The following is a 19,449-nucleotide window of genomic DNA, read 5'->3' on the forward strand; positions in this document are numbered from 1 at the left end:
CGATGACACTAGATGTTCAGCTAGATTTTTGAATATTGCATGTATGGTTGCCAAGAAATGCGTCCTTCAGAATTGGAAAAATCCCTCCCCTCCGGCTCACCGGAAATGGCTCCATATGCTTACCTGGTCACGCAATTGCGAGGAGGAATTCATATCCATGCTCCCTGCTACATCTCGTCCCCGTAACATCTGGACAGAATTCAACACATACCTTAACAATAGAAGCACAAGTGCCTCCAGCTCTGGCTTGTCTCCCACCCCTCTGTAATTACCCCTACTATGTGCACACTTATTTGTATATATTTCATGCGACCACTGCCTTGTATTGCTGTGACCAATGTACCATGTTAAATGTACTGTATTGTTACGCCTTTTACACGGGCTGGACTCGTGCCCTTGTTGCCTGCACCATGTAACCTTGTGCCGCTAAAAATAAAAGTTTAAAAAAAAAAAAAAAAAAAAAGAAGCATTGAGATATCACATCTCATGCTATCGGAAGGATCTCAGGTTTGGTATTAGAAGCATTGAGATATCACATCTCATGCTATCAGAAGAGTCTCAGGATTGGAATAGGAAGGAGTTGGATATCACATTTCATGCTAAAGGGAGGGTCTCAGGTTTGGAAGGGGAAGGATTTGGATATCACATCTCATGTTATCGGAAGGATCTCACGTTTGGTATTAGAAGTATTGAGATATCATATCTCATGCTATAGGAAGGGTCTCAGGATTGGAATGGGAAGGAGTTGGATATCACATCTCATGCTATAGGGAGGGTCTCAGGATTGGAATGGGAAGGACTTAGATATCACATATCATGCCATAGGGAGGGTCTCAGTTTTGATATTAGAAGCATTGAGATATCACATCTCATGCTATCGGAAGTGTCTCAGGATTGGAATGGGAAGGAGCTGGATATCACATCTCATGCTAAAGGAAGGGTCTCAGGTTTGGAACGGGAAGGATTTGGATATCACATCTCATGTTATAGGAAGGGTCTCAGGTTTGGTATAAGCATTGAGATATCACATCTCTGCTATCGGAAGTGTCTCAGGATTGGAATGGGAAGGAGTTGGATATCCCATCTCATGTTATAGGACGGGTCTCAGGTTTGTTATTAGAATCATTGAGATATCATATTGCATGCTGTAGGAAGGGTCTAAGGGTTGGAATGTGAAGGACTTGGATATCACATCTCATGCTATAGATAGGCTCTTAGGTTTGGAAAGGGAAGGAGTTGGATATCACATTTCATGTTAGAGGAAGGATCTCAGGTTTGGTATTAGAAGCATTGAGATATCACATCTCATGCTATAGGAAGGGTCTCAGGATTGGAATGGGAAGCAGTTGGATATCACATTTCATGCTATAGGAAGGGTCTCAGGTTTGGTATAAGCATTGAGATATCACATCTCATGCTATAGGACGGGTCTCAGGATTGGAATGGAAGGAGTTGGATATCACATCTCATGTTATAGGAAGGATCTCAGGTTTGGTATTAGACGCATTGAGACATCACATCTCATGCTATAGGAAGGGTCTCAGGGTTGGAATGGGAAGGAGTTGGATATCACATCTCATCCAATAGGAAGGGTCTCAGGTTTGGAATGGGAAGGAATTGGATATCACATCTCATGTTATAGGAAGGATCTCAGGTTTGGTATTAGAAGCATTGAGATATCACATCTCATGCTATAGGAAGGGTCTCAGGATTGGAATGGGAAGGACTTGGATATCACATCTCATGCTATAGGTAGGGTCTCAAGTTTGACATTAGAAGCATTGAGATATCACATCTCATGCTATAGGAAGGGTCTGAGGATTGGAATGGGAAGGAGTTGGATATCACATCTCCTGCTATGGGAAGGGTCTCAGGTTTGGTATAAGCAGTGAGATATCACATCACATGCTATAGGAAGTGTCTCAGGATTGGAATGGGAAGGAGTTGGATATCACATCTCATGTTATAGGAAGGATCTCAGGTTTGGTATAAGCATTGAGATATCACATCTCTGCTATCGGAAGGGTCTCAAGATTGGAATGGGAAGGAGTTGGATATTCCCATCTCATGTTATAGGAAGGGTCTCAGGTTTGGTATTAGAAGCATTGAGATATCACATCTCATGCTATAGGAAGGGTCTCAGGATTGGAATGGGAAGGACTTGGATATCACATCTCATGCTATAGGGAGGGTCTCAAGTTTGATATTAGAAGCTTTGAGATATCACATCTCATGATATCGGAAGGGTCTCAGGATTGGAATGGGAAGGAGTTGGATATCACATCTCATGATAAAGGAAGGGTCTAAGGTTTGGAAGGGGAAGGATTTGGATATCACATCTCATGTTATATTACGGGTCTCAGGTTTGGTATTAGAAGCATTGAGATATCAAGTCTCATAGTATAGGAAGGGTCTCAGAATTGGAATGGGAAGGAGTTGGATATCCCATCTCATGTTATAGGATGAGTCTCTGGTTTGGTATTAGAATCATTGAGATATCACATCGCATGCTGTAGGAAGGGTCTAAGGATTGGAATGGGATGGACTTGGATATCACATCTCATGCTATAGGTAGGCTCTCAGGTTTGGTATAAGCATTGAGATATCACATCTCATGCTATAGGAAGGGTCTCAGAATTGGAATGGGAAGGAGTTGGATATCACATCTCAAGCTATAGGAAGGGTCTCAGTATTGGAATGGGAAGGACTTGGATATCACATCTCATGCTATAGGAAGGCTCTCAGGTTTGGAAGGGGAAAGAGTTGGATATCTCATTTCATGTTAGAGGTAGGATCTCAGGTTTGGTATTAGAAGCATTGAGATATCACATCTCATGCTATCAGAAGGGTCTCAGGAATGGAATGGGAAGGAGTTAGATATCACATCTCATGCTAAAGGGAGGGTCTCAGGTTTGGAAGGGGAAGGATTTGGATATCACATCTCATGTTATAGGAAGGATCTCAGGTTTGGTATTAGAAGCATTGAGATATCACATCTCATGCTATCGGAAGGATCTCAGGTTTGGTATTAGAAGCATTGAGATATCACATCTCATGCTATCAGAAGAGTCTCAGGATTGGAATAGGAAGGAGTTGGATATCACATTTCATGCTAAAGGGAGGGTCTCAGGTTTGGAAGGGGAAGGATTTGGATATCACATCTCATGTTATCGGAAGGATCTCACGTTTGGTATTAGAAGTATTGAGATATCATATCTCATGCTATAGGAAGGGTCTCAGGATTGGAATGGGAAGGAGTTGGATATCACATATGCTATAGTTAGTGTCTCAGGTTTGGAACGGGAAGGAGTTGGATATCACATCTCATGTTATAGGAAGGGTCTCAGGTTTGGTATAAGCATTGAGATATCACATCTCTGCTATCGGAAGCGGCTCAGGATTGGAATGGGAAGGAGTTGGATATCCCATCTCATGTTATAGGAAGAGTCTCTGGTTTGGTATTAGAATCATTGAGATATCACATCGCATGCTGTAGGAAGGGTCTAAGGATTGGAATGGGATGGACTTGGATATCACATCTCATGTTATAGGTAGGCTCTCAGGTTTGGTATAAGCATTGAGATATCACATCTCATGCTATAGGGAGGGTCTCAGGATTGGAATGGGAAGGAATTGGATATCACATCTCATGCTATAGGAAGGGTCTCAGATTTGGTATAAGCATTGAGATATCACATCTCATGTTAAAGGAAGGGTCTCAGGATTGGAATGGGAAGGAGTTGTATATGACATCTCAGGCCATGACATCTCAGGCCATAGGAAGGTTCTCAGGTTTGGTATAAGCATTGAGATATCATATTGCATGCTGTAGGAAGGGTCTAAGGATTGGAATGGGAAGGACCTGGATATCACATCTCATGCTATAGAACGGCTCTCAGGTTTGGAAAGGGAAGGAGTTGGATATCACATCTAATGTTATAGGATGGATCTCAGGTTTGGTATTAGAAGTATTGAGATATCACATCTCATGTTATTGGAAGGATCTCAGGTTTGGTATTAGAAGTATTGAGATATCACATCTCATGCTATAGGAAGGGTCTCAGGATTGGAATGGGAAGGAGTTGGATATCACATCTCATGCTAAAGGAAGGGTCTCAGGTTTGGTAGAAGCATTGAGATATCACATCTCATGCTATAGGAAGGGTCTCAGGATTGGAATGGGAAGGACTTAGATATCACATATCATGCTATAGGGAGGGTCTCAGTTTTGATATTAGAAGCATTGAGATATCACATCTCATGCTATCGGAAGTGTCTCAGGATTGGAATGGGAAGGAGCTGGATATCACATCTCATGCTAAAGGAAGGGTCTCAGGTTTGGAACGGGAAGGAGTTGGATATCACATCTCATGTTATAGGAAGGGTCTCAGGTTTGGTATAAACATTGAGATATCACATCTCTGCTATCGGAAGTGTCTCAGGATTGGAATGGGAAGGAGTTGGATATCCCATCTTATGTTATAGGACGGGTCTCAGGTTTGTTATTGGAATCATTGAGATATCATATTGCATGCTGTAGGAAGGGTCTAAGGGTTGGAATGTGAAGGACTTGGATATCACATCTCATGCTATAGATAGGCTCTTAGGTTTGGAAAGGGAAGGAGTTGGATCTCACATTTCATGTTAGAGGAAGGATCTCAGGTTTGGTATTAGAAGCATTGAGATATCACATCTCATGCTATAGGAAGGGTCTCAGGATTGGAATGGGAAGGAGTTGGATATCACATCTCATGCTATAGGAAGGGTCTCAGGTTTGGTATAAGCATTGAGATATCACATCTCATGCTATAGGAAGGGTCTCAGGATTGGAATGGAAGGAGTTGGATATCACATCTCATGTTATAGGAAGGATCTCAGGTTTGGTATTAGAAGCATTGAGACATCACATCTCATGCTATAGGAAGGGTCTCAGGATTGGAATGGGAAGGAGTTGGATATCAAATCTCATGCTATAGGAAGGGTCTCAGGATTGGAATGGGAAGGAGTTGAATATGACATCTCATGCTGTAGGAAGGGTCTCAGGTTTGGTATAAACATTGAGATATCACATCTCTGCTATCAAAAGGGTCTCAGGATTGGAATGGGAAGGAGTTGGATATCCCATCTCATGTTATAGGAAGAGTCTCAAGTTTGGTATTAGAAGCATTGAGATATCACATCTCATGCTATAGGAAGTGTCTTAGGATTGGAATGGGAAGGACTTGGATATCACATCTCATGCTATAGGTAGGGTCTCAAGTTTGACATTAGAAGCATTGAGATATCACATCTCATGCTATAGGAAGGGTCTGAGGATTGGAATGGGAAGGAGTTGGATATCACATCTCCTGCTATGGGAAGGGTCTCAGGTTTGGTATAAGCAGTGAGATATCACATCTCATGCTATAGGAAGTGTCTCAGGATTGGAATGGGAAGGAGTTGGATATCACATCTCATGTTATAGGAAGGATCTCAGGTTTGGTATAAGCATTGAGATATCACATCTCTGCTATCGGAAGGGTCTCAAGATTGGAATGGGAAGGAGTTGGATATTCCCATCTCATGTTATAGGAAGGGTCTCAGGTTTGGTATTAGAAGCATTGAGATATCACATCTCATGCTATAGGAAGGGTCTCAGGATTGGAATGGGAAGGACTTGGATATCACATCTCATGCTATAGGGAGGGTCTCAAGTTTGATATTAGAAGCTTTGAGATATCACATCTCATGATATCGGAAGGGTCTCAGGATTGGAATGGGAAGGAGTTGGATATCACATCTCATGATAAAGGAAGGGTCTAAGGTTTGGAAGGGGAAGGATTTGGATATCACATCTCATGTTATATTACGGGTCTCAGGTTTGGTATTAGAAGCATTGAGATATCAAGTCTCATAGTATAGGAAGGGTCTCAGAATTGGAATGGGAAGGAGTTGGATATCCCATCTCATGTTATAGGAAGAGTCTCTGGTTTGGTATTAGAATCATTGAGATATCACATCGCATGCTGTAGGAAGGGTCTAAGGATTGGAATGGGATGGACTTGGATATCACATCTCATGCTATAGGTAGGCTCTCAGGTTTGGTATAAGCATTGAGATATCACATCTCATGCTATAGGAAGGGTCTCAGAATTGGAATGGGAAGGAGTTGGATATCACATCTCAAGCTATAGGAAGGGTCTCAGTATTGGAATGGGAAGGACTTGGATATCACATCTCATGCTATAGGAAGGCTCTCAGGTTTGGAAGGGGAAAGAGTTGGATATCTCATTTCATGTTAGAGGTAGGATCTCAGGTTTGGTATTAGAGGCATTGAGATATCACATCTCATGCTATCAGAAGGGTCTCAGGAATGGAATGGGAAGGAGTTAGATATCACATCTCATGCTAAAGGGAGGGTCTCAGGTTTGGAAGGGGAAGGATTTGGATATCACATCTCATGTTATAGGAAGGATCTCAGGTTTGGTATTAGAAGCATTGAGATGGGGGGCGCTGTTGAGCAGCCGACAAGATGGCTGCCTAGCCTTTCAGCTCCGTGTGCTGCCGCTTTACATCTGCTTCCATCTGCGGTTTGCTACTCTGCCCCGTCTCCAGACTTGGCCCACGCATAGCTGACACTCGGGGCCACCCGCCTGTGAAATCTGGCCCTGAATCGGACCTTCTGACCCTGTGTTCGCGGTGCCTCGAACAAGGCCCGTGCGCTGCCGGTCGACGCCGCGGACGGTGTCGCAGATTTCCTTCCGTCGCAGCTGACGACCCGGCGGGCCGCCTCCCTATCTATCGCCACCGCGCCCACCTGCTTTGCGACTGGGGCCGGGGCCGGGGCACGGGGGCCGCCTGTGCGGCCTACGCCTATACGCGTGGGCCGACCCGGCGCGGCGCCGCGGAAGGCTCTGCTGAAGACTCCGCTGAAGACGCTCCTGGCCTGAACCAACTAACGACTGCGAACCGAGCCTGAGGTGAGGAGCTGGTGGGCCCTGTATGTGCGGCATTTCTCCACAACCCCTTGGGTCTATCTGTATGCCGCCCTAAGAGCCGTGCGGGGCTCCGTCAGAACGAACCTCTCGCCCGCTACCTCCGGCACTCGGTTTTAAGGTCCTCCACGCCGCGCCGGTGCATTGCCCCGTCTCACGATAACCTCACGAGTCTGACTCCCTGGAACACGCCACGATGTCCAACAGGTCCAGGAACACCGGTAAATCTGGCGCCATGGACAAGTTTGCTAAGGCCACCCCGAGGCCCGACTCGGCCCATACATCATGCGATCAAATCGAAGCACCGCTCCCTGCAGAGGCCCCCCCCGCAGACCTGACGGTCGTTATGGAATCCATGGCCAGAAACTTCGCAGCTTTTCACGAGAAGCTAGATGACATTAATGCAAATGTGGCATCTCTACGAACCAAACTGGACCAACAAGGGTCGCGTATCACCGAAACCGAAAACAGGATCAGCTCCAACGAGGACAATATCAACACGCTGCAAAGCACGGTGTCCACCCTTGCCACGGACATGAAACTAGTGCGCGCTAAATGCGACGACCTCGAATCTAGATCACGGAGGAATAACATACGCATCATTGGAGTCCCGGAAAATGCACTGAAGGGCCGACTTGAATCCGCAGTCGAGAACCTCCTGAAAGACCTATTGGGCAATCCGGAATTGTCCCCCTTCTTCACAATCGAAAGGGCCCACAGGGCGTTGGCCCCACGCCCCAAACCAGGAGACTTCCCGCGGCCCATCATCGCCAAAATTCTGAGTTTTAGAGATCGGGACCAAATCCTCCGCCTTGCGCGGGAGAAGGGTGAACTCAGATTGGACTCGCAGGTGATCCGAATCTTCCCCGACTTCTCGATTGCAGTACAGCAGGAGCGCCGCCAATTTCTCGGGGTCAAGAACCTGCTCAGGGAGAGAAGCATTCCATACGCCATCCTGTTCCCGGCCCGTCTAAAGTTCACATTTAACAACAAACTTTATTTCTTCACGGTGCCCTCAGAAGCGGTGAAATTCATAGAGGCACACATCCCTCTGCATCCACCTGCCGGAGATGATATGGAAAATGACTGAACTTATTTTGAAACTTGCTCTCCCGGATCGCCGCCTACTCGAGCGGTCTGAGGGCTTCATCATCCATGGACTGCCCGCACTACCACCCTGCTGTTTTATTCCTACTTTTCACGCTCTCCGGGCTGCACTCACAGCTCCTTAGCCCTCAGATACGCACTTTCTATTTTGCATGTTGTTGGTCCACTCATAGTGATCATGTTGATTCCTGTCTTCATCAAATGCAATATCTCCCCATTTCGCATTCAGGCCGGCGCGGCCACAGGTAATGGCTGTGACATGCATCACTAAACCGCAAACACTGTTTATTTTCTCACGGACGCCTTAGTGTCCCAAGCGTGCTAACACACGGCAATAGCGCACCCCATTGCGATTGCACTGCTTCCTATTTCTTTGTTTTTGGTTCGCCCCTGTTGGGCTCTTGCACAGGCTGGATCAAGTTGGGGTCGGTCCGACTGTGCACTGTTGGAGATGGGTGGGATGTACACTGCTGATCATGGGTTGGTGGTGAGGGTGGGGGGGGCAAACTGGGTGTTATCTACAAAAGGCACACGGGGTTGCATGTGGCCGGCACTAATGGGCCACGGTCGTAAATTTTGCCCCTTCCCTTGGGGCGCACACTATTGTTGGGTCCGAGACGTTCATTGAGAACACGTGTTACATAATGAGATACCTGGCACAGGTATGGCAACCGTCTTAATGTCATGGAATATCCGAGGGGTAAGCAATCACACTAAGGCGCGCAAAATCATGGCATATGCCAACAGACATAATTGCAAGATACTGTTCCTGCAGGAGACACACTCCAATGGCCACATCCCCAGAACAATGGCCCCAGCATGGGGACCTACTAGATTTTTTACCTCCTACTCCACTCAATCCAGGGGGGTTCTAACCATGATCCATAAATCCATCAAGTTCACACTGCATAAAAACTACACTGACCCTGAAGGACGCTATGTCATACTACATTGCACTTTGGCCAACAAAGAATATCTACTCGTCAACACCTATTGCCCCAATATCGATTCTCCTGATTTTTTTGACAAGATCGCCACTATACTGCTGGGATACGTGGGAACTCTGGTCATTTGGGCGGGAGATCTGAATCTTATCCTTGATGCGGCCCTGGATAGGACTGGATCCAACCCACGGCCTCTGTCCAGCGCCGCACGCAGGTTGCACTCTCACATTAAGACCCTCGACATTTGCGATGCCTGGAGGTTGCTACACCCACATCTTAGAGACTACACTTACTACTCATCAGTGCATGGGAGCTCTTCTAGGATAGACTTGTTTCTTGTCTCGAAAGGTGTCATGGGAGGGGTGTTGGGCTCCCAGATCTTACCCCGCACGCTTTCTGATCATGCCCCGATCACACTCACAGCCAGACTAGGAGTACCCGTCCCGACGTTCAGCACCTGGCGTTTTAAATCCGACGCCCTGCGAGATGTGGTATTTAAGGCTGAAATACTCGACGATATTCTGTCTTTCTTCGAACTAAACACTCTCCGAGATACCTCTGCCGCCGTGAGGTGGGACGCCTTTAAGGTGTACATCAGGGGAATGTCTATCTCCCGGGAAGCTGGGGTGCTGAAATCAATCAGAACAGCGCTGAGCCGTTCAGAAAGCAAACTGAAACAACTGGAACTGCAGGGCGCCTCTGGTGCCGACCCCGCCACTCTTGCCCAGATCTCTGAGGAACTCCAGGCTTTCAACAAACTCGCCGTCAGCGAGATACATTTCCTTGGTCGCCCTCAAGCGGCCAGGAAATATGGTGAGGGAGAGAGGCCCGGGAGAACGTTAGCGACACTAACTAAATGGGAATCTGGCCGAACGCAAATCACCTCACTTAAAGATGAACAGGGTAATACCCAATGGACTGACCTACAAATCCTGAACACATTTACCGAGTTCTACAGATCTCTCTACTCCCAGCCTGCTGAGCACACTGAACAGCACATGCGGGAACTCCTTGACTCGATCCCCACCACTGAGATCTCCTCCGCTACCCGTGACGATCTGGACTCTCCAGTCACGCTTGACGAGATAGTAACTGCCATCTCTGACCTACCCAAAGGCAAAGCCCCGGGGCCCGACGGTCTGACCGCCGATTTCTATCAAGAACACGTCGCTATACTCGCCCCCAAGCTACTCGAGGTCTGGGATGAATCGCTCCGAGTCTCTATTCTTCCCCTCTCTATGCGCGAGGCAGTCATTACGGTGCTGCTCAAGCCCGATAAGCCCGACGACGAATGTGGGTCCTATAGACCCCTCTCCCTAATGAACCTCGACACAAAGATCTTTGCAAAAATTATAGCGAACCGATTTCTGCCCATTATGACATATCTGGTCCATGATGACCAGGCCGGCTTTGTACCGGGCAGGTCCACCTCCCACAACATCAGGAGACTGTTTAATGTAATGTCCCACATTGATCAAGAGGCACAAGCAGTGGCGGTCACACTGGACGCCCAGAAGGCCTTCGATATGGTCTCCTGGAGATACACTTGGCTGGTCCTTGAGAATATGGGTATTGGCCCGAACATGATTAAGTTTATAAAATTACTTTACACTTCTCCTGTGGCACGGGTTAGGGTCAATACACTAACTTCTGATCTTTTCACACTGTTCAGAGGTACCCGACAGGGATGCCCCTTCTCTCCAATACTGTTCGCCTTAGCAATTGAACCAATGGCAGACTATGTCCGTGCTCACCACGCCCGCAAGGGTATAAGACTGAAGGACAGCCCCGAAATTATATCCCTATATGCGGACGATGTTCTCTTATACATCAGAGACCCTGCAACACACCTTGACTCAATACTAAGGGACATTACTCGCATAGGCACTCACTCCGGCTTCACTATCAATTATTCTAAGTCGGAGATTTTCCCGCTCACTAAGGCCACCCAGCAACCTGCCTCTGAATACCCCCTCCGTTGGTCACCGAATGGTTTTAGATATTTGGGCGTGCACATATCCTTGGCCAAGTCCTCCCTTCTCGCTGACAATTACTCGGCGGTAACACGCATGGCCGAAACCAAAATCCTCAGGTGGCGTGCCCTCCCGCTCTCCATTGCTGGTCGGCTCTCCCTCATTAAAATGATTCTGCTCCCCAAACTTCTCTACATATTTAGCAACGTACCCGTGTGGCCTGGGAATAACTACTTTGCCAGACTGCACACACTGTTTGCTCAGTTCCTTTGGCACGCGGGCGCAGTACGCAAAAAGTGGACGGACATGACACTTCCATACAAACTAGGGGGACTCACAGCCCCGAATATATCACTTTACTGGCACGCAGCTCAGGCCCAACATGCCACCCACTGGTATCCTGGTGCACCAACGCGTCCCCATGTCAAACTGGAGAGATTGGCGACCACCGGCATCGACCTAATGTCCGCGCTACTGCATTACCAATACATACCCGACTCTCCTATCGACCCTCTCTACACAACCCTCTTGGCCTGGTCTCGCATGCTTTCCCAGACGCCTGGAGCCTTCCCATACTACAAGTGGCTTCCCGTGTGGGCTTTTCCTGGCCTGGAGCCCACACACGACGCAGCGCTGGCCCGACACTGGGGGGAGCTGGGATACCATGCACTGACGGACTTCTACCCTGAAGGCAGCTTTATTGACCCCCGATCTTGGAAACCGGGTCACACCGGGACCGCTTTGGAAACCCTCCAATATTATAGACTGCGGGCCGCGTTTAGGTCCAAATGGCCCACATTCACCGGACGAGCCCCCAGACAACCCAGCCATCGCATACATTGCCAACTCAGGGGGCGCCCGCGGCGTGGTCTCCTCACTCTACAAGATATTTCAGGCTGCTTCCCCTACTCCCACCCTCAAGGCACGCGATGACTGGGCCGACGACCTGGGCCTGGAAATATCAGATGGGGCCTGGGAGAACATGTGCCTGCACACCCAACGAGTCTCCCTCAACTTCCGTTTTCGCGCCATGCAGTACAAACTCCTAAATAGACTTTATTATACTCCGTACAGAACCTCTAGGTTCGCTCACACTGCAACACGCCCCTGCCCCCGCTGCAGGGCGACAGAGGCCGATCACCTACACATGTTTTGGTCCTGTAACAAACTGCTTGGTTTCTGGGAGGGCATCCTAGAAACTCTCTCTGCTATCATTGGGGTTGTTGTTGACCCAGATCCTCTGGCCGTCCTCTTTGGCGCCTGGACGACCGATGACACTAGATGTTCAGCTAGATTTTTGAATATTGCATGTATGGTTGCCAAGAAATGCGTCCTTCAGAATTGGAAAAATCCCTCCCCTCCGGCTCACCGGAAATGGCTCCATATGCTTACCTGGTCACGCAATTGCGAGGAGGAATTCATATCCATGCTCCCTGCTACATCTCGTCCCCGTAACATCTGGACAGAATTCAACACATACCTTAACAATAGAAGCACAAGTGCCTCCAGCTCTGGCTTGTCTCCCACCCCTCTGTAATTACCCCTACTATGTGCACACTTATTTGTATATATTTCATGCGACCACTGCCTTGTATTGCTGTGACCAATGTACCATGTTAAATGTACTGTATTGTTACGCCTTTTACACGGGCTGGACTCGTGCCCTTGTTGCCTGCACCATGTAACCTTGTGCCGCTAAAAATAAAAGTTTAAAAAAAAAAAAAAAAAAAAAGAAGCATTGAGATATCACATCTCATGCTATCGGAAGGATCTCAGGTTTGGTATTAGAAGCATTGAGATATCACATCTCATGCTATCAGAAGAGTCTCAGGATTGGAATAGGAAGGAGTTGGATATCACATTTCATGCTAAAGGGAGGGTCTCAGGTTTGGAAGGGGAAGGATTTGGATATCACATCTCATGTTATCGGAAGGATCTCACGTTTGGTATTAGAAGTATTGAGATATCATATCTCATGCTATAGGAAGGGTCTCAGGATTGGAATGGGAAGGAGTTGGATATCACATCTCATGCTATAGGGAGGGTCTCAGGATTGGAATGGGAAGGACTTAGATATCACATATCATGCCATAGGGAGGGTCTCAGTTTTGATATTAGAAGCATTGAGATATCACATCTCATGCTATCGGAAGTGTCTCAGGATTGGAATGGGAAGGAGCTGGATATCACATCTCATGCTAAAGGAAGGGTCTCAGGTTTGGAACGGGAAGGATTTGGATATCACATCTCATGTTATAGGAAGGGTCTCAGGTTTGGTATAAGCATTGAGATATCACATCTCTGCTATCGGAAGTGTCTCAGGATTGGAATGGGAAGGAGTTGGATATCCCATCTCATGTTATAGGACGGGTCTCAGGTTTGTTATTAGAATCATTGAGATATCATATTGCATGCTGTAGGAAGGGTCTAAGGGTTGGAATGTGAAGGACTTGGATATCACATCTCATGCTATAGATAGGCTCTTAGGTTTGGAAAGGGAAGGAGTTGGATATCACATTTCATGTTAGAGGAAGGATCTCAGGTTTGGTATTAGAAGCATTGAGATATCACATCTCATGCTATAGGAAGGGTCTCAGGATTGGAATGGGAAGCAGTTGGATATCACATTTCATGCTATAGGAAGGGTCTCAGGTTTGGTATAAGCATTGAGATATCACATCTCATGCTATAGGACGGGTCTCAGGATTGGAATGGAAGGAGTTGGATATCACATCTCATGTTATAGGAAGGATCTCAGGTTTGGTATTAGACGCATTGAGACATCACATCTCATGCTATAGGAAGGGTCTCAGGGTTGGAATGGGAAGGAGTTGGATATCACATCTCATCCAATAGGAAGGGTCTCAGGTTTGGAATGGGAAGGAATTGGATATCACATCTCATGTTATAGGAAGGATCTCAGGTTTGGTATTAGAAGCATTGAGATATCACATCTCATGCTATAGGAAGGGTCTCAGGATTGGAATGGGAAGGACTTGGATATCACATCTCATGCTATAGGTAGGGTCTCAAGTTTGACATTAGAAGCATTGAGATATCACATCTCATGCTATAGGAAGGGTCTGAGGATTGGAATGGGAAGGAGTTGGATATCACATCTCCTGCTATGGGAAGGGTCTCAGGTTTGGTATAAGCAGTGAGATATCACATCACATGCTATAGGAAGTGTCTCAGGATTGGAATGGGAAGGAGTTGGATATCACATCTCATGTTATAGGAAGGATCTCAGGTTTGGTATAAGCATTGAGATATCACATCTCTGCTATCGGAAGGGTCTCAAGATTGGAATGGGAAGGAGTTGGATATTCCCATCTCATGTTATAGGAAGGGTCTCAGGTTTGGTATTAGAAGCATTGAGATATCACATCTCATGCTATAGGAAGGGTCTCAGGATTGGAATGGGAAGGACTTGGATATCACATCTCATGCTATAGGGAGGGTCTCAAGTTTGATATTAGAAGCTTTGAGATATCACATCTCATGATATCGGAAGGGTCTCAGGATTGGAATGGGAAGGAGTTGGATATCACATCTCATGATAAAGGAAGGGTCTAAGGTTTGGAAGGGGAAGGATTTGGATATCACATCTCATGTTATATTACGGGTCTCAGGTTTGGTATTAGAAGCATTGAGATATCAAGTCTCATAGTATAGGAAGGGTCTCAGAATTGGAATGGGAAGGAGTTGGATATCCCATCTCATGTTATAGGAAGAGTCTCTGGTTTGGTATTAGAATCATTGAGATATCACATCGCATGCTGTAGGAAGGGTCTAAGGATTGGAATGGGATGGACTTGGATATCACATCTCATGCTATAGGTAGGCTCTCAGGTTTGGTATAAGCATTGAGATATCACATCTCATGCTATAGGAAGGGTCTCAGAATTGGAATGGGAAGGAGTTGGATATCACATCTCAAGCTATAGGAAGGGTCTCAGTATTGGAATGGGAAGGACTTGGATATCACATCTCATGCTATAGGAAGGCTCTCAGGTTTGGAAGGGGAAAGAGTTGGATATCTCATTTCATGTTAGAGGTAGGATCTCAGGTTTGGTATTAGAGGCATTGAGATATCACATCTCATGCTATCAGAAGGGTCTCAGGAATGGAATGGGAAGGAGTTAGATATCACATCTCATGCTAAAGGGAGGGTCTCAGGTTTGGAAGGGGAAGGATTTGGATATCACATCTCATGTTATACGAAGGATCTCAGGTTTGGTATTAGAAGCATTGAGATATCACATCTCATGCTATCGGAAGGATCTCAGGTTTGGTATTAGAAGCATTGAGATATCACATCTCATGCTATCAGAAGAGTCTCAGGATTGGAATAGGAAGGAGTTGGATATCACATTTCATGCTAAAGGGAGGGTCTCAGGTTTGGAAGGGGAAGGATTTGGATATCACATCTCATGTTATCGGAAGGATCTCACGTTTGGTATTAGAAGTATTGAGATATCATATCTCATGCTATAGGAAGGGTCTCAGGATTGGAATGGGAAGGAGTTGGATATCACATCTCATGCTATAGGGAGGGTCTCAGGATTGGAATGGGAAGGACTTAGATATCACATATCATGCTATAGGGAGGGTCTCAGTTTTGATATTAGAAGCATTGAGATATCACATCTCATGCTATCGGAAGTGTCTCAGGATTGGAATGGGAAGGAGCTGGATATCACATCTCATGCTAAAGGAAGGCTCTCAGGTTTGGAACGGGAAGGATTTGGATATCACAACTCATGTTATAGGAAGGGTCTCAGGTTTGGTATAAGCATTGAGATATCACATCTCTGCTATCGGAAGGGTCTCAGGATTGGAATGGGAAGGACTTGGATATCACATCTCATGCTATAGGGAGGGTCTCAAGTTTGATATTAGAAGCTTTGAGATATCACATCTCATGATATCGGAAGGGTCTCAGGATTGGAATGGGAAGGAGTTGGATATCACATCTCATGATAAAGGAAGGGTCTAAGGTTTGGAAGGGGAAGGATTTGGATATCACATCTCATGTTATATTACGGGTCTCAGGTTTGGTATTAGAAGCATTGAGATATCAAGTCTCATAGTATAGGAAGGGTCTCAGAATTGGAATGGGAAGGAGTTGGATATCCCATCTCATGTTATAGGAAGAGTCTCTGGTTTGGTATTAGAATCATTGAGATATCACATCGCATGCTGTAGGAAGGGTCTAAGGATTGGAATGGGATGGACTTGGATATCACATCTCATGCTATAGGTAGGCTCTCAGGTTTGGTATAAGCATTGAGATATCACATCTCATGCTATAGGAAGGGTCTCAGAATTGGAATGGGAAGGAGTTGGATATCACATCTCAAGCTATAGGAAGGGTCTCAGTATTGGAATGGGAAGGACTTGGATATCACATCTCATGCTATAGGAAGGCTCTCAGGTTTGGAAGGGGAAAGAGTTGGATATCTCATTTCATGTTAGAGGTAGGATCTCAGGTTTGGTATTAGAGGCATTGAGATATCACATCTCATGCTTTCAGAAGGGTCTCAGGAATGGAATGGGAAGGAGTTAGATATCACATCTCATGCTAAAGGGAGGGTCTCAGGTTTGGAAGGGGAAGGATTTGGATATCACATCTCATGTTATACGAAGGATCTCAGGTTTGGTATTAGAAGCATTGAGATATCACATCTCATGCTATCGGAAGGATCTCAGGTTTGGTATTAGAAGCATTGAGATATCACATCTCATGCTATCAGAAGAGTCTCAGGATTGGAATAGGAAGGAGTTGGATATCACATTTCATGCTAAAGGGAGGGTCTCAGGTTTGGAAGGGGAAGGATTTGGATATCACATCTCATGTTATCGGAAGGATCTCACGTTTGGTATTAGAAGTATTGAGATATCATATCTCATGCTATAGGAAGGGTCTCAGGATTGGAATGGGAAGGAGTTGGATATCACATCTCATGCTATAGGGAGGGTCTCAGGATTGGAATGGGAAGGACTTAGATATCACATATCATGCTATAGGGAGGGTCTCAGTTTTGATATTAGAAGCATTGAGATATCACATCTCATGCTATCGGAAGTGTCTCAGGATTGGAATGGGAAGGAGCTGGATATCACATCTCATGCTAAAGGAAGGCTCTCAGGTTTGGAACGGGAAGGATTTGGATATCACAACTCATGTTATAGGAAGGGTCTCAGGTTTGGTATAAGCATTGAGATATCACATCTCTGCTATCGGAAGTGTCTCAGGATTGGAATGGGAAGGAGTTGGATATCCCATCTCATGTTATAGGACGGGTCTCAGGTTTGTTATTAGAATCATTGAGATATCATATTGCATGCTGTAGGAAGGGTCTAAGGGTTGGAATGTGAAGGACTTGGATATCACATCTCATGCTATAGATAGGCTCTTAGGTTTGGAAAGGGAAGGAGTTGGATATCACATTTCATGTTAGAGGAAGGATCTCAGGTTTGGTATTAGAAGCATTGAGATATCACATCTCATGCTATAGGAAGGGTCTCAGAATTGGAATGGGAAGCAGTTGGATATCACATCTCATGCTATAGGAAGGGTCTCAGGTTTGGTATAAGCATTGAGATATCACATCTCATGCTATAGGACGGGTCTCAGGATTGGAATGGAAGGAGTTGGATATCACATCTCATGTTATAGGAAGGATCTCAGGTTTGGTATTAGACGCATTGAGACATCACATCTCATGCTATAGGAAGGGTCTCAGGGTTGGAATGGGAAGGAGTTGGATATCACATCTCATCCAATAGGAAGGGTCTCAGGTTTGGAATGGGAAGGAATTGGATATCACATCTCATGTTATAGGAAGGATCTCAGGTTTGGTATTAGAAGCATTGAGATATCACATCTCATGCTATAGGAAGGGTCTCAGGATTGGAATGTGAAGGATTTGGATATCACATCTCATGCTAAAGGAAGGGTCTCAGGTTTGGTAGAAGCATTGAGATATCAAGTCGCTGCTATCGGAAGGGTCTCAGGATTGGATTGGGAAGGAGTTGGATATCCCTTCTCATGCTATAGGAAGGGTCTCAGGATTTGAATGGCAAGGAGTTGGATATCACATCTCATGCCATAGGAAGGGTCTCAGGTTTGGTATAAGCATTGAGATATCACATCTCTGCTATCGGAAGGGTCTCAGGCTTGGATTGGGAAGGAGTTGGATATCCCTTCTCATGCTATAGGAAGTGTCTCAGGTTGGAATGGGAAGGAGTTGGATATCACATCTCCTGCTATGGGAAGGGTCTCAGGTTTGGTATAAGCAGTGAGATATCACATCTCATGCTATAGGAAGTGTCTCAGGATTGGAATGGGAAGGAGTTGGATATCACATCTCATGTTATAGGAAGGATCTCAGGTTTGGTATAAGCATTGAGATATCACATCTCTGCTATCGGAAGGGTCTCAAGATTGGAATGGGAAGGAGTTGGATATTCCCATCTCATGTTATAGGAAGGGTCTCAGGTTTGGTATTAGAAGCATTGAGATATCACATCTCATGCTATAGGAAGGGTCTCAGGATTGGAATGGGAAGGACTTGGATATCACATCTCATGCTATAGGGAGGGTCTCAAGTTTGATATTAGAAGCTTTGAGATATCACATCTCATGATATCGGAAGGGTCTCAGGATTGGAATGGGAAGGAGTTGGATATCACATCTCATGATAAAGGAAGGGTCTATGGTTTGGAAGGGGAAGGATTTGGATATCACATCTCATGTTATATTACGGGTCTCAGGTTTGGTATTAGAAGCATTGAGATATCAAGTCTCATAGTATAGGAAGGGTCTCAGAATTAGAATGGGAAGGAGTTGGATATCCCATCTCATGTTATAGGAAGAGTCTCTGGTTTGGTATTATAATCATTGAGATATCACATCGCATGCTGTAGGAAGGGTCTAAGGATTGGAATGGGATGGACTTGGATATCACATCTCATGCTATAGGTAGGCTCTCAGGTTTGGTATAAGCATTGAGATATCACATCTCATGCTATAGGAAGGGTCTCAGAATTGGAATGGGAAGGAGTTGGATATCACATCTCAAGCTATAGGAAGGGTCTCAGTATTGGAATGGGAAGGACTTGGATATCACATCTCATGCTATAGGAAGGCTCTCAGGTTTGGAAGGGGAAAGAGTTGGATAACTCATTTCATGTTAGAGGTAGGATCTCAGGTTTGGTATTAGAGGCATTGAGATATCACATCTCATGCTATCAGAAGGGTCTCAGGAATGGAATGGGAAGGATTTGGATATCACATCTCATGTTATAGGAAGGATCTCAGGTTTGGTATTAGAAGCATTGAGATATCACATCTCATGCTATCGGAAGGATCTCAGGTTTGGTATTAGAGGCATTGAGATATCACATCTCATGCTAAAGGGAGGGTCTCAGGTTTGGAAGGGGAAG

Source organism: Ambystoma mexicanum, unplaced genomic scaffold, assembly GCF_040938575.1.
Source record: "Ambystoma mexicanum isolate Mex_15411 unplaced genomic scaffold, UKY_AmexF1_1 Mex_scaf3, whole genome shotgun sequence".
In the NCBI taxonomy this organism is placed as follows: Eukaryota; Metazoa; Chordata; class Amphibia; order Caudata; family Ambystomatidae; genus Ambystoma; species Ambystoma mexicanum.